Here is a 15,995-nt window from a genome sequence, read left to right on the forward strand (position 1 = left end):
AGGTCCTTAGACTGTCATGTTTTGGGGAGGAACAAAGAAAAGTTTGTGCTAGGGCAGTAACTAGGCTAGACTGTTATTTTGAGTGGGTGAGCATATTTTACTTACTGCTATGGCACAAACAATGATACGTTTCTCTTGTCACTCTCCTAGTTTTGCATCCTCCATCTTTTTATTTTTTGAAATATGAAGATTCTTTCATGGTTATCCAGGGGGGAATTCTGACAGCCTTCTTTTATTGCTTTATCTGTAAACCGTTAAGTTGTAGTTATGTAATCCTCATATGTATTATCATTCTTTTGTCTTGTAGGACACAATATGTATGCTCTTCATAGGCCCCCATTTACAGATGCAGAGAATAAGCTGATAATTGATGCCTTAAGGAAACAAGCTGCTCTATTGCTGTCCAGGGTGAGGGCCAATATGGCTGACCACACAGCCCTCTGGGATAAATTAGTAGCCAACATTAACACCATTTGGTAACACAAGTGCACATATGAGCAGGTGTGTCACAGAGCCACAGACATTGTAACTCCTGCATGTAGGTGTGCAGCTGCACTGGCATGTGATCAAGTCACAGGAGGAGGTCCTGCTGAAGAACCCACTCTCACTGCCACTGAGGAATTCCTGGTAAATATTGCCACCCAGGATGGCTCTCAGCAATCCATGTAACAGTATTTTCTGTTTGTAGGCAAAACTCCTGCAACCCAAGAGGAGCTTCCATGTATGTTTTGTTAGATGATAATTAGAATACTGTGACATAGTGTACTAACTTCAATAATCTATATGTCTGTGTCAGTTGTGTGTTGGGTGGGTGGATTTAGGATTGCTACAGTTATAAGCTTAATTTGAATTTGACAGCCACATTCTTGTTGACATTTGAGGAACTGAAGACACAGAGGTGTAAATGTATTACCCATTGTTTTACTGTTAAATGTGATGCTGTTGCCATTACCTCTGGGTTTACTTAAGTCAGGACCATCAGGAATACAGAGATGCGGGGCGTGGCCAAGGATGAACATAGGATAGCAGCAGATTTCTTCAGCTCCACCAATTTCATTACATTGACAGGAATTAATTACTTAAAAAATTAATTTTTGAAGTAATTTTCTTTCTAAATATGTTTGTTTTATATAGTTCTTGAACTATATCTAAAAAAGAAAGGAAATCTTAATAATATTCCTGTCAGAAATTACTTTGGAAATTTTCCCGTCAGTTTATCAGTCTGAAATGAGTTCCAGTAAGACAAATTCTCAAGACTCCAGCATCAAGAAAGAACTTCAGTCTCTGATAATTATAGTCCAGCAACTTACTGCTAAGATGGATAAAATGGATACTAAAATAGACACTTTCATAGAAAAACTACAAAACAAATAGACTTGTTACATATGGACCTGCAACAACAGAAGATCCAGATGACAGGCATAGAAGAAGCTGTGAATGACATGGAAAATAGAATACAAGAAGAGGAAATCAACATTGAGTTTCTGCTGAAACAAAATACACATTTACAAACAAAGCTGGATGACCTGGAAAATAGATCTAGGCAATAACATTAGGATTTTTGGACTGCCAGAAAATATTGAAGGTAACAATATTACTTCTTTTTTAACAACATGGCTCCCTAAAACTTTAGATTTACCAGAAGCATTCTCTTTTGGTATCGAAGAGCACATAGATCTATAGCTAATACTAACTCTAACAAAAACTATCCTAGATCAGTTATAGTTAGATTTCTATCATCTTTTGATAAAGAGATGGTTCTTAAATCTGCTTGGGCTAAAGCTCCTGTTAAGATTAATGAAACAACTGTGCATTTTGACAATGACTATTCTTCCATGGTATTAGCTAAAAGAAAAGTTTTTCTGCCACTAATAAGGGAGCTTAAAAAAGCACAGTTTAAAACATACCTTCTGTTTCCTGCCAAGCTTAAAATCTTCCTTCTTGATGGTCCTAAAATTTTTGATGACTTAGACTCTGCTTTACTGTTTATCAAAAAAATAAGATTTTGGAAAAAATAGAAGAAATGGAATGGGCTAGTCCTTCGTTAAAGAGACTGGCAAATGAAACTTCGTGGAAGACTTCAGAGAAGAAGAAGAGACTAAAAAACAAATGATTTGTACTATGTTTTTTTTTCTCTCTCATCATTTTATTTTATTATTAATCTTTTTAAATATAGTTCCTGCATTTCCAAGAAGCAACAAATATTTTGAAAAAGATTTAATCAAAGTTATTCTCTGTGTGCAAAGAAATGTTTTGTTTCATAACTAGTCAAAATATCTGGAGATTTAATGGCAAGCTGTGATTTAACTTGTTTCTCTTTCTGAAGAGGAAAAATAAGGTCAGTAATTTGATACATTTTTTTTCCTTTAAAAGTTTATATGTTCTTCAAATGCTATTCCTAATTATACTTTCTTGATTACACTGCTTATACTTGTTTGTAAATAATCTGTCATGCTTTAACTAATAATAATTAGAACTAAATAATAGTAAATAATATGTTTTATTTTTAACTCTATTAATATAAACAGTAAGTAACATTCTATGGTATATACTTCTTATAGCTTTCTCTTACATTTTTTTAATTTCTGCCTTACACCCTTTTACTTTTTACTCTCTTTTCTTTTCTTTATTAATATATAGAAATGCTTTTGATCATATAGACACAGTAAATAATAAGATTTGCATAGGAGTTGAGTTGGGACAAAAATGTTGAGTTTTGTTACTTATTAATAATTTTGGGCTTGATTTCACTTACATAGAGTCTGTAATAACCTGTAGAATGCATTGTGAAGGTTTTGTCATGTTTAGATGCATTTACACTGCTAAATGAATGTTTGTCACTAGTTTTTAATAAGTTTCCTGCCAAAATGTTAAGAGAGACAATCTGGGATGTGGGCTGTCTCATGCACAGTGTCCATGAGCTACTTCAAAAGCTTCAACTCTCAGAATTCTCACAGAGAAGCTGAAAGCAGCTAGTCTCACCTTTGACCTAGATATCACACTGACACATCACAGATACAGGAATAGCAGATTAATAATATGTGTTAAAAACCTATGTCCCAAACATATACATTACTATAACTCATTTAATTCATCTGATTGACAAGCATAAATAATTTTATAACTCTATACTGGAAGAAATTGTCATGTGATATATTTTAAAGCAGTAGTATAGCATGTTTGTAAAATCTGGTTACTAAAATGTGTTTGCTGTGCATTATTTTGTATAAAGCAGACAGATTTATTGAAGGGACAGCAATGTAAAGATACAACTCTGTGAGATCAGATATATATATATATGTATGTGTGTATGTGTGTGTATGTGTGTGTGTGTATGTGTGTGTGTGTGTGTTTCTGTGTATGTGTGTGTGTGTGTGTGTGTGTGTGTGTGTGTGTGTGTGTGTGTGTGTGTGTGTGTGTGTGTGTGTATGTGTGTGTGTGTGTGTGTGTGTGTGTGTGTGTGTGTGTGTGTGTGTGTGTGTGTGTGTGTGTGTGTGTGTGTGTGTGTATGTGTGTGTGTGTATACATGTGTATATATATATATATATATATATATATATATATATATATATATATATATGTATATGTGTGTGTATGTGTGTATGTATATATATATATATATATATATATATATATATATGTGTGTGTGTGTGTGTGTGTATGTGTGTGTATGTAGATATATATATATAAATGTTTCTGAGGATCTGCTTAACTATGAAGTATGATTTATAACAATTTCTATGAATACAATATTTTATTCTATTGGCAATAATGAGTTTGAGTAAATGCTCATATACAAGCAATTCAAGGTTTTTTTTGGAAGCTGTTAACTGTATTTATATGACAAAAAATAGATACATCCTAATATATGTAATGTCTGAATCATATTAGCCAAAGTTTTTGATTTAAATGAATGTTAGAACTTATTTTTCTCTCCTCGTGATTTCTAACATCAAGATTATTTGAATGCTATTTGAATACAAGTGTTTTATATTACATGGATGTATATAGTAGTATGAACAGTTTTTTAAAAAAAAAAAAAAAAGGTTTATTTTAGTTTATATGATGCTGTTTTACCAAATGTGTAGTCTTGTCTTGCTAGATAATTGAATTGAAAACTGTTAACTTCAGTTAAATATAACTAGTATTAAATTGATAAGGTGGTAGCTGACGTACTGCTGCTTAGGGTAGGGGTTAACTTGAGTGGTAAATACTACTCTAAGTTGGAGTTTACAACTCCAGGCTGGATGCAAGGTTTAATCCTTACATTATTTTCACTTGTTCATTGTTATTTGTATATAGTTTTGACATCCACAATATATTTTGTACATTCATTGTCACTACAAACAAAATTGAATCCTATACGAAATCCCATAAGAGATTCAATAAATACAGCTATATTTAAAGGTACACCTAAAGGAGGAGATGTAACATTACTTATCTTGTTATTTGTTATTTTGATCATAAGATTCTTAAGTTTTAAAATGCCAAATTACATCTTTAAAAGGAATTTCTTTAAACATTAATGGATTGAATAATCCATGTAAAAGGGCAAGCCTAATAAGATACATTAATTTACATAAGGCCAACTTAGTCTTCCTACAAGAAACCCATCTCTTGAAAAAAGATATTGATAAACTAGCCACAAACAAATATACAGTATTGGTTAGTTCAGAGCACACTCAGAAAAAAGAGGAGTGGCTATTTTATGGAATAAAAGTATGCCCATTCCTAAAACCATTAAGTCTTATCAGGATGACAAAGGAATGTTTTGTATGGTTACAATACAAATTAATGGGAAGACTTACACTTTAATTAATGTATATTGGATACCTGGAATTGGTATTAATACAGTGAAACATCATCTTGATAAGATCATATCATTCTCTATAGGAGATATTATTTTAGCTGGTGACTTTAATTGTATACTACATGAAAGTGATACTGCCACTATAGGAAAGAGAAGAATTACATCTAATGCAAAACATTTAAAGGATTTTGCTAATTCTTATCATTTGAATGATATTAATAATCAGATAGATTCAAAATCATTACCATACACCTTTTTTTCTAACAGATACAAAACTTATTCAAAAATAGATAGGGTCTTTATTTCTAACCAGATGGTAACAGATTTAATTAATTCCAAAATCATTTCATGTCCTATATCTGATCATAATTCAATTGTTTTTGAATTCATGATAAAAAATACTCATAATGTTCAGATCAAAAGGATACCAGCATACTTAACTCAACTAAAAGACTATAAAGAATATATACTTTCAGAAGTAAAACATTTTTTAGACATAAATAACACTCCTGAAGTCTCCATTGTTTATGTTTGGGATGCCTTAAAATCATATCTATATGGACAAAGTATCAGATGGTATAATAATAAAAGGAAATCTTGGGATAAGGAATTGTTAGATATTCAAAGTAAATTAGACTCTTATAAACATAATAATAAAGAAAATATTATGGACAAGAAAGTTATTGAAGAAATAAACAAACTAAATGAGAAATACAAAGAAATTTTAACTCATAAAGTTAAAATAACTTTAGAGAAATACAAGTTTTTGTCTTATTCAATAAGCCCCAAATACTTACATAGACTTAAAAATAAAACAAAAAGGTTGAATAAACAAAACCATATCAAAGAAATCTTTTCTCTAAGGAAAAATAAGAATGTTTTTAGTATACCAGAAATACTAGATGAATTTAGAAATCACTTTCACAAAATTAACCATAATAATATTAACATGGAACCTAAAGATAAAATAAAGGAGTTTATAACCACAAATATGAATAAAAAGCTTAATAAACAACAGATTAAACTATTGGACAAGGGTATTTCATATACAGAAGTTATTACACAAATAAATAAGCTTAAATCAAACAAAGCACCGGGTAATGATGGTATTATACCAGAGATATATAAAATCCTTTCTAAAAATACATATTCATTAATACATAAGGTTTTTATTTTGGCCCAAACTGAGTTAATACCCCCCCCCATCTTGGCAATATACATTTATTTCGCCAATTTTAAAACCTAATAAAGATCCAACTAGATGTTCTTCATATCGGCCCATCTCATTACTTAATGTTGATTATAAAATGTTTATGAATATCTTTGCTGATAGATTGAAGACAATCATTCCCAGCATTATAGATATAGATCAGACAGGCTTCATTGTAAATAGAAATACTTTTGATAATATAAGAAGAACTTTAACATTAATAGATTTTGCAAATAGGAAAAAGAAAGATTTAACACTTTTTAGTCTTGATATAAGTTCAGCATTTGATTCAGTAAGTTGGGACTATTTGTTTACCTTAATGAAGTGCACAAACTTCTCGGATGCATTTGTAAATCTAATTGAACATTTATACAAAGGAACGTTGGCTTATATTAAGGTAGGAACATATGTTTCACAAAAAATACCCATTCTTAAAGGTACAAAACAAGGATGTCCACTTTCTCCACTATTATTCACTTTAGTAATGGAGCCTTGGGCTAATTTGATCAGAAACAGTACTGACATAGAGGGTTTTGAAATAGATGAAAATACAACATCCAAAATTCAACTTTTTGCAGATGATGTTCTAATTACATCAGCAGGATCTAATTTTTCTATACAGTCTCTATTTGATAACATGATGAATTTTAAAAGTATTTCTGGTTTAATATTCAATGAAGAAAAAACTAAAATACTACCTATATATACACGAAAAAATATTCTCATTAGTGATTTTACTAAATATGTACCCAATTCAGGTCAGATAACTTATTTAGGTATAATACTATCTAAAGATATTAAATCTATTATATATAATAATTATAATACCTGTTTTCTTAATATACAAAATCTTTTTAATACCTGGAATAATATGTTTTTTACTATGGAGGAGAGACTTACAATTATTAAAATGATAATATTCCCCAAGATTTTATACTTAATACAATCAATAATACTTCCACCTATAAAAATAATTATCAAGAAACTGAACACACTAATGTTAAATTTCTTATGGGCACCTAATAGACCTAGGATTGCATTAAAGAAACATACTAATAGCTGGTCTCAAGGGGGTATTTCTTTTCCAGACTTTAATTTATATACTATCTCTTCTATTGTAAAAGTTATTACTTTATTAATAGAATAGTCATATGTCACAAAATGGAAAGATTATTGGGAGCTAATTAGTATACACTTCATGAAAATCTCCTTAACACATAAAAATATGATTGTAAATAACTCCATGTTATGGTTACTAAAGGAATTTTGTACTTCACCTATTACACCTAAACATATGGTTTGTTACCCATTAAATATTATTATTAGTTATCGTAACTTTATATTCATGCACCCTAAGTATAGGGAATGGAATTTTATTGTATTTCCTATAATGTATACTCAGGGTATGCTTTTGTCATCTACATCTGAAGGAACTCATTTAGCTATAGATAATGATCTAAAGTACTGGTATCAGTTGATATCTGATAATAAAGTTAAAAATCTAGATTTTTTAAACAAGAATTTGATCTAAGAGAAACTTGCTGGTTAGAGGTTCAGACCTTTAGACAACATCTCATTAATAAAATAGATTTAATGTCTATAACTGTTAAAGAATCTATTCCAACACTGATTGATTACTTGATATTAAATTTACAACATAAAGTTTCTGATAAAGGTAAACTTTCATACATACATAAAGTTATCAGACAAGAAACTTTTTACAGTGTAGATTCATACTGGAATTATTTCACTTCTATTAATGGGGACCCACCAAATCAACAAGATAAACAATATATATTGGAATCTGCTTATAGAACTACATCTTCCATTGTCTGGAGACTTTATACATGGAAATTTTTACATAGATCTTTTTATACAACTTTGATGATGAATAAAATAAATAATAAAGATAATCTATGTACGAGATGTAATGTAGAAATTAATGCTGACTGGGCTCATGTGTTTTATGACTGTATAAAATTGAAAGAATACTGGAATTCAGTTAATGAATTTTTGCAGGCTCTTTTTACAGATAATTTCATTATTTCTAAATCTCTTATATTATTCAACACACCTGTACCTCAAAGTGTTAAAAAGGTTAAGCTTCCCTTGTTATGGTCTATTCTAGCAGTGGCTAGGAAAATAAAAACTAGAAATTGGATTTCAGATACACCTCCTTCGTTCAATGAATTTAAAAATGTTATGAATATAGTGTGCCATATGGAAATAAACACAATTAGGACTAGAACAAATAGAAAAACATCTTATTTTATTGTATGGGATAATTTACAAAATTTGTTAAAAAAAATTTAATTTCAATAGCATGGTATTTTAGTTTAATTAATTGATCTGATTGTAGTGGATGTCTTTGTAAATACTTTAGTTGTTTTGTTGAATATTATAATAATACCTATTTTTAATTACTTGTATAAAATTGTTATGATATTTCTCTTATATGTTAAAACAATAAACCTGTTTTGAAAAAAAAAAAAAAGGAATACAGAGATGCAGGCCTCCTGCAGATGGTAACCCTAATGCATTTATGTCAGTACTGCAGATACATTTCAAGATATTTCATAATGTGTCCTCTTAGGCCTGTTGTATGTATTGTTGTACTGTCTGTAATAGTGACATCAGTGTACTTTTTAGCATATATTGCAGCATAGTAGTCCAGGTATCAATGTATTTCTGGGTTTCTCCCTTTTTATTAGAGGTGAGTGTGACAGTTGGACTGCAGGCACTCTGACACGTGATATCAGATTCTCAACAGACACTGATGATGATGGTGGCCAAACTAAGGCACAGTTGGGGGGTGCAGAGGTTGAATCTATCACAGAGTTTGACAACCAGTGACCCCTTTCATTTTTGCTGGACACACCCAGTAGGCCTACACCTACCCAGTCCACTGAGACCAGAGATACTGGACAGGTTGAGGACAAGGACATTGATCAGGGGAGTGTGGCTACTGTGGCTTCAGTGCATGTTGAATCTGTCCATAACAAAAGAGTTGGTGAAATATCATGCAAGAGGGTTGTCCATCCTCCACCTACTGCAGGTGTGTCTTCATGTGTCACTCAAAGGATGTTTAGGGTCATCTTTGAGGCACAGGCACTCCAAACAAATGCTCAGGGTTCTACATGTGCCACAGTCTGACATCCATGACCACCTCCACAGTGCAGCCGATTCAGTGGATTGGTTGAATGATACATTGAAACATGGAGTCTCTGTGGTGGAACAAGGGGTTTATATCAAGGACTGTGTGGTTTCTGTGAATACACATCTGCTATGAGGGGGATATCATCCATGTGGGCGTAGATCATTCACACCATCTGCTGCCAGCCAATGTGGCTATTGCCCAATCATGCTCCAGTAGTGGCAGCACTTCCTCTGCACCATCAGGTAGTGTGCCGTCCATACCCAGATGTGGCAGGCCATGTGGCAGAGTTCCTACACTTTCCTATGAAGAGAACATGTCCAGAAGACAACAGTCACATTCAGGCCATAGCACTGCATCTGACCTTGAATGTAGAGATGCCAGTGCATCTCCTGGCATAGCCAGGTCTCATGTTTGGGGGTGACAATGATGAACTGGTAACTCTACCATACACAACTCACACCTGTCCAACATACCAGGACATAGAGCTAGTAATGACCTTGGTTGTGTGCATGCATAGTGTCACACACCACTTTCACATGGGGGACTCCTACAGACACACACACACACACACACACACACACACACACACACACACACACACACACACACACACACAACAGTTACACAGTTCAGCTTGCCTGCTTCCCTGTTCTTACTCATACACACTCAACAACCTTTGTTGTCAGCCTAGGCATTCTGCACCCCCCACAGCACCCTGTGCAATTGATGATAACTGTGCCATATCCCTGATTTCTTTATTTTGGATTCAGTGAAACTAAAGCTTTGTGTCTGATGCATAGGGTGCTTATCCACATTATTGCTTACTGTAGTATATCTACATTTGTGTTTAAATGATAATTGTATATAGGAATTATATTTGCCTTGCCAAGCTGTACAGTTGATAGCATCATCATTTCACAACTTTATTGTGTATTCTCTTGTAAGGGTTGTGAAGTCAACAACTGCAATGTGTCTCATTGTTTTTTAACTGTTCTCTTTAATGATCATCCAGTGCAAACGTATGGCACGCATCATAAGTCAAGCCATCACATTCAGATCTCTGGAGTGCATGACAGCATTGTAGTATAATCTTATCAAAACAGTACAATATCATGCTCTCTGTTGCATGTATCACACTAGAAACATGCATCTGCAGGACAACACACATGGCTTTCTCATCAAGTTAACACATAGCCTACAAATTAAGCCACAAAGTATGTGCACAGATTATAACACCTCAGCTTAATCTGTCTTGCATCACATAATATGATGCCTGCCTCACATCCAGGCCACTATCTGATCATGCCTTGGTGGGATACAGGGATATACAACATTCTCATATAGCTGGTGACATCAGCATTGTCTGTAGAGCATAAAGGAATAACTCTGTTTCACCTGCTGGTGTAAAATGCTGCCTGTAATATCAAGCTACAGCTGACTCACAAACACAGAGACACACACAGTTGACTGCAGTGATAATAGAACCTCTACCTATCTAAGTACACAGATTGCTAAAACAAAGAACATAACACGTGCACCATGGCACAAGTCCGACTTGCTTTCCGTGCCACAGCCCTTTATAGCTGATGACATCAGTGGTGTCAGTTGAGGGCCAGATATGTGTCCCACCTGCTGGTGTAAAATGCTCTTTGTAATATCAAGTTACAGCTCTCTCTCTCTCTCTCTCTCTCTCACACACACACACACACACACACACACACACACACACACACACACACACATAGATGACTGCAGAGAGTTTGGAACCCCTACCTAGCTACATAGACAGGCTACATAATACAGTACTTAATGCACATGCCACAGCACAACTCTGTCTTATACTGGTGTGCAGGTGAACTTATAGTAGATAACATCAGCAGGCCCTATGAGTGTCAACAACTTGGGAAGCCAGTATGGAATGAGTGTGTATAGATGAGTAGCTATCACAAAAATGTCCAGCCATGCCATTGGAGAAGTAACTGTAGAATAGCATTTCTATTCTGCTGCTTAGCATCACACAAACCCATGTGATTGCAGTGAGATTAGAACTCCTACCTATCTAAGTAGACAAACAACAGAACACAGTACTTAATGCACATGCCATGGCATAAGTCTAACTTATACAGGTATGCAGGTGAACCTATAGTAGATGACATCAACAGACCCTGTGACAGTCTACAGCTTGAGAAGCCAGTATAGAATGAAATTGTAGGGATAAGCTGCTATCAAAAAGGGCCAGCTATGCTATTGGAGAAGTAACTGTAGGATAGCACTTCTATTCTGCTGACTAGAGACACACACATTCAACTGAAGTGAGAACAGAACCCCTACCTATCTAAGTTCACTGACTACAGAAGACAGTACTTAATCCACATGATGCAGAGCAAGTCTGACTTATATGGGAGTGCAGATTAACTTATAGTAAATGACATCAGCAGGCCATGTGAGGAACAACAGCTTGGGAGGCCTGCATAGGCACATAGAATCATAGCATCATATGAGGCTAATAGCCTAATAGCACTAGGCTACTTACAAGTCTAGCTGTATAACAACACAAGTACCCTTATTAAGCATATTTGAATGACTGTGTTTTGCAAGGCTGTATCTACAAGTGGCACTGCCCATGATGGAGCACACAATAGTATAAATTACACTTTGTCATGTGGTTGATATATGTGTGGAAAAAAATAAACTTAGACCCCAGGGTTGTAATGCTTGTGAGCATGTGGCTAACACATAGACTGAAATCAGACAGTATTATATATACATTTCCATAGCATATTGGGCCATACCTCTCAACCTTTTGTAGCAAGGAATCTGGACAAAGCCATGCATATTGGGTTGAAAAAGGGCCAAACATAGGGACATGTTTTACATACTGCTCTTACAAACTTATACAATTGATAGAATAACATGTTTTTCATTAATGTGAATTGTCTAAAGAGTAGAAATTTTGAATTTCAACTGTTTGTCATTGTTGTCTTGCTTCAATAGTCAAATAATTTCAAATTATTTGCCAGAAAACCTAATTGTAACGAGGAGAGTAGCAAAAATGTGATACAAAAATCAGGACATTCTACAAAAATCTAAGCATATGGTTAGCACTAGCATGTGAGAGAGAGCTGTTTTTTTCCATAGGTAGGTAAACATAAAAAAAAGTCGCATTGCTAATGTGTGGCAGTTACTATTGTGAAAAACAGAATAAATTAAAGAAAATCTGAAAAAAAAAATGGGAAGGAGAGATATACATGAACTGAAAAAAGCAAATGCCATGCACATTAAAAAAATTCTACTACACATCAGATTGAGACTCAGAAAACAGGGTGGATGCCTTAGCTCTTTTTGTCGCACTAGCAGCTTCACTGTCTGGGAAGGAACATTGTTGACTTACTGTTATGGCACAAACAAAGCTACACTGCTCTTGTGGTGGTTGGGGGGGGGGGGGCATGCACTATTTTGTCACATACAAGCAGAGCCTGTTCTTTTATGGTAAGCAAAGTTCTTATTGCTACAGCATAAACAAGGATATGATGCTCCTGTTATTGTCCTTGTTTTGCTGCCTGCCTGTTGTTTGATCTTGTAAAGGGTTGTGAATTCAGAAACTGTAATGTGTATCAGTTCTATCTAAGTTCTGTCTTTATGGATTTTCCAGTACAAAGGTATGGTGCAAAAATAAGGCCATAAAGTGAACATCAGTATACTTCAGTGGTAAGACTGCGTGAATCTTTGAATCCTGAGGCCTTGTACTTACTAATGGGTACATATGAGTAAACTAAAGGTCTCTCTGCTGTCACATGTTAAAGTATGTTTTGCACAAATCCACGACACTATTTACTTAATTATTGTTCCAACCTACTAAATACAGGGATATGCCATAATATCATTCAACAACTACACTGTAGGTTCAGGACTTAACTTGCAAATGCAGTAGTGGACGTATTTGGAGTTCAGGGCTGACTCTGTTTGATGCAAGCAGTACACAGCCAGTACATGGGGAGGTACAGGTTGTATGAGTTGCCTGGCATCAATGTTACTATATGTGCAAGTAGGAGAAAGGTTTTAGACACCTAGGTGATCATTGAATGTATGTTGTCTTTTATCCAATGCAAGGGTATAGTAAGCATGCCTATGTCTGCCTGCAGGTACAGCAGTTGGTGGTTCCCCCTCTGATCCCCCCTCTGACTGTGGTGACCTAGGCATTGGTGGGTGGATGTGTGTCCCTTCCCCTAGCTGATCCTGATGCTGCTATTTCCACAAGATCAGATTCTGCAGCATATACTGTGAAGACTTGTGCACATGTGTCTTGATTATACTGCAGGGCTCTACCATATGTATCTAAGCACTGGAACCATGACTTCAACAGCCCAAACACATGCTCTGTGATGTATTTGGTTTGAGTATGTGCCTCATTATGTCATTCTTCCATGGGTATGTGTCCACTTTTGATGGGTGTCATCATCCACAGTTCTAGTGCATATCCAGCATCCCCCAGTAAATGGCCCTATGGTATAGCCCCCTTAGCAAACATCTTATACAGCTGTGATGTGTGCCAGATATGGGAGTCTTGATAACTGCCAGGGTTACCAGCAGACACATTCAAGATTATTAGTACAAACTACCAAAAAATAAATAAATAAATACAAAATACCACTAACACAATAAATCAGAGAGAAAGAAAGGTAAAACTTGAATACTTTTTTAGCACCTTGGCATTTAAGTCTTCACAGAAATAAAAAAGTTTTACATCAACTCTTATTTTATAACACCCCAACACTCTAATTGAACCATTAATTAATACACTAATAAGTAACAACAAATAATTAAAGTAATACTTTCCAATTACATTCCAGATTTAAACCCAAAGGTGTTAAAGTACCAGACTTTAAAATATATATTGTTCCTTTATAAAGCAATTTCTTTTTCACTTCAACCATATTACATCCTTCCACACTCTCTAAAATAGTGCCCCTTAAGCAGCTACTGTCTACTCCATGACATAATGTATAATGAGTTGCTGCTACCCTTTGTAGTAGTACTGATCTTTTTAATTCTATCTGGTGTTAAAAATGCCCTGTGTAAGTATTTCCTGTTAAATATTTTCCAGTACTGTGTGTTAGAGGTGTAATTAGCAGATAGTAAGATGTTAGTTTTAATTTCTTCTGTTAACTGTAATGACTGACCTTTTGTTAAGAACTGCCAGTATGATGGTTTGGGAATTGTTTTATATGTTATTAACTCTTTATATACATTTGAAATTGAATTTTTCTTTTCACTATTATATATAAATTCATACAGAAAACTTATTAGACTTGGAATATATTTAAATGAGGAATTATTAATTAATCTGCATAAATCTTGAGTATACAGTAGAATGCTTTGTAAGGTTGGCCAGTCCTGTGTTGGAATATTGTAAGCAGTTTTTATCATATATATATATATATATATATATATATATATATATATATATATATATATATATATATATATATATCTAAAACATTTAATTTATTCACACATTGAAACCAGCATAAGAATCCATTTTGTTCCTAGGAGGTTATTGTTTCCCTATATATTTTGTGAGGAAAGTTCTTAGTGATGGTAAACAGGGTTAAATGGTCAAACCAAAGTTTTAGATCTATGTTTGCATTAATTTTCCTAAAGGAATCGATGTAATGATTAATCAGTGTTGTTTTAGAAGGTTTTGTTATGGTATATTTTATACTTATGCATAGTATGTATCAGGGTTTGTTAGATTTGTCTACTATTAAAAATGTGTTTAACAGATTAAATTCATTTGTTAATATAACCTTTGGTAATTTTTTCTAGTTGGCAAAATAATGTGGGTTTATCCAGTCTATTGTAGTTTTAAGCACATATGCTTTTATATATGTTTCTATTTCTGGGAAGTTCAATCCTCCTTGTTTCCATGGTCTAATGTGATGAGTTATAGCTACTCTAGTCTTTTTGGGCTACCATAAAACTTTTATTAAACATGAGTTTATTTCTTTAAGAATGCATCTTTCAGGAATTAACTGTATTGCTAATGTTATATATAGTATTTTTGGCAATATGACCATTTTTATTAATTGCAATCTGTCTTCAAAAGTTAATATAATTTTGTTTCACTTTTCTATATATATTTTTATTGTTTCGATAATGTTTTTATAAATTGTTAATACTGTTTTGTTTATATTTTTGCATAACACTATTCTAAATAATTTGGCGTACATTCTTGTTTTCCAGTGATCTGTAACTTGTAGTTCTTTTTTTCTTATTAAAAATAGACATTTTGATTTTGATCTATTTAAAGTGTAGACCTGAAATCCTATAAAATTTCTCCATTACTTCTTCTAGCTCTCCTAATGACTCTCTGGAGTTTGATAGGGTTAATAGAATATCATCAGCAAAAAGCATTATTTTAGATATGTACTGGTCATAGACATCTATTTCTTTTATTCTTGGATTATTGCGTATTATTTCTGCAAGTATTTCTATAGCCAAAGCAAATAAAATAGGAGAATGGGGGCATCCTTGTTTAGTACCTTTCATTATATGGATAGATTCTGAGGTGAAATGACCTAATTTAATGTAGGCTAAGTTATTAATATATATGTTTTTTAGTAATAAGATGAAGGGAGGAGGAAATTCAAATAATGCTAAAGTTTTAAACAGATATTCCCAGTTGAGGGAACTGAAGGCTTTTTCTATGTCTAATCCGATTCCAAGTGTTATCTCTATCTTCTTTATTCACATAATCTATATGAGTAAGTATCCTTTTAATATCATCATGTGTGTGCCTGTTATATAAAAATCCAGTT

The sequence above is a fragment of the Protopterus annectens genome, chromosome 8.part0, assembly GCF_019279795.1.
Source record: "Protopterus annectens isolate FY-2018-M chromosome 8.part0, PAN1.0, whole genome shotgun sequence".
In the NCBI taxonomy this organism is placed as follows: domain Eukaryota; kingdom Metazoa; phylum Chordata; order Ceratodontiformes; family Protopteridae; genus Protopterus; species Protopterus annectens.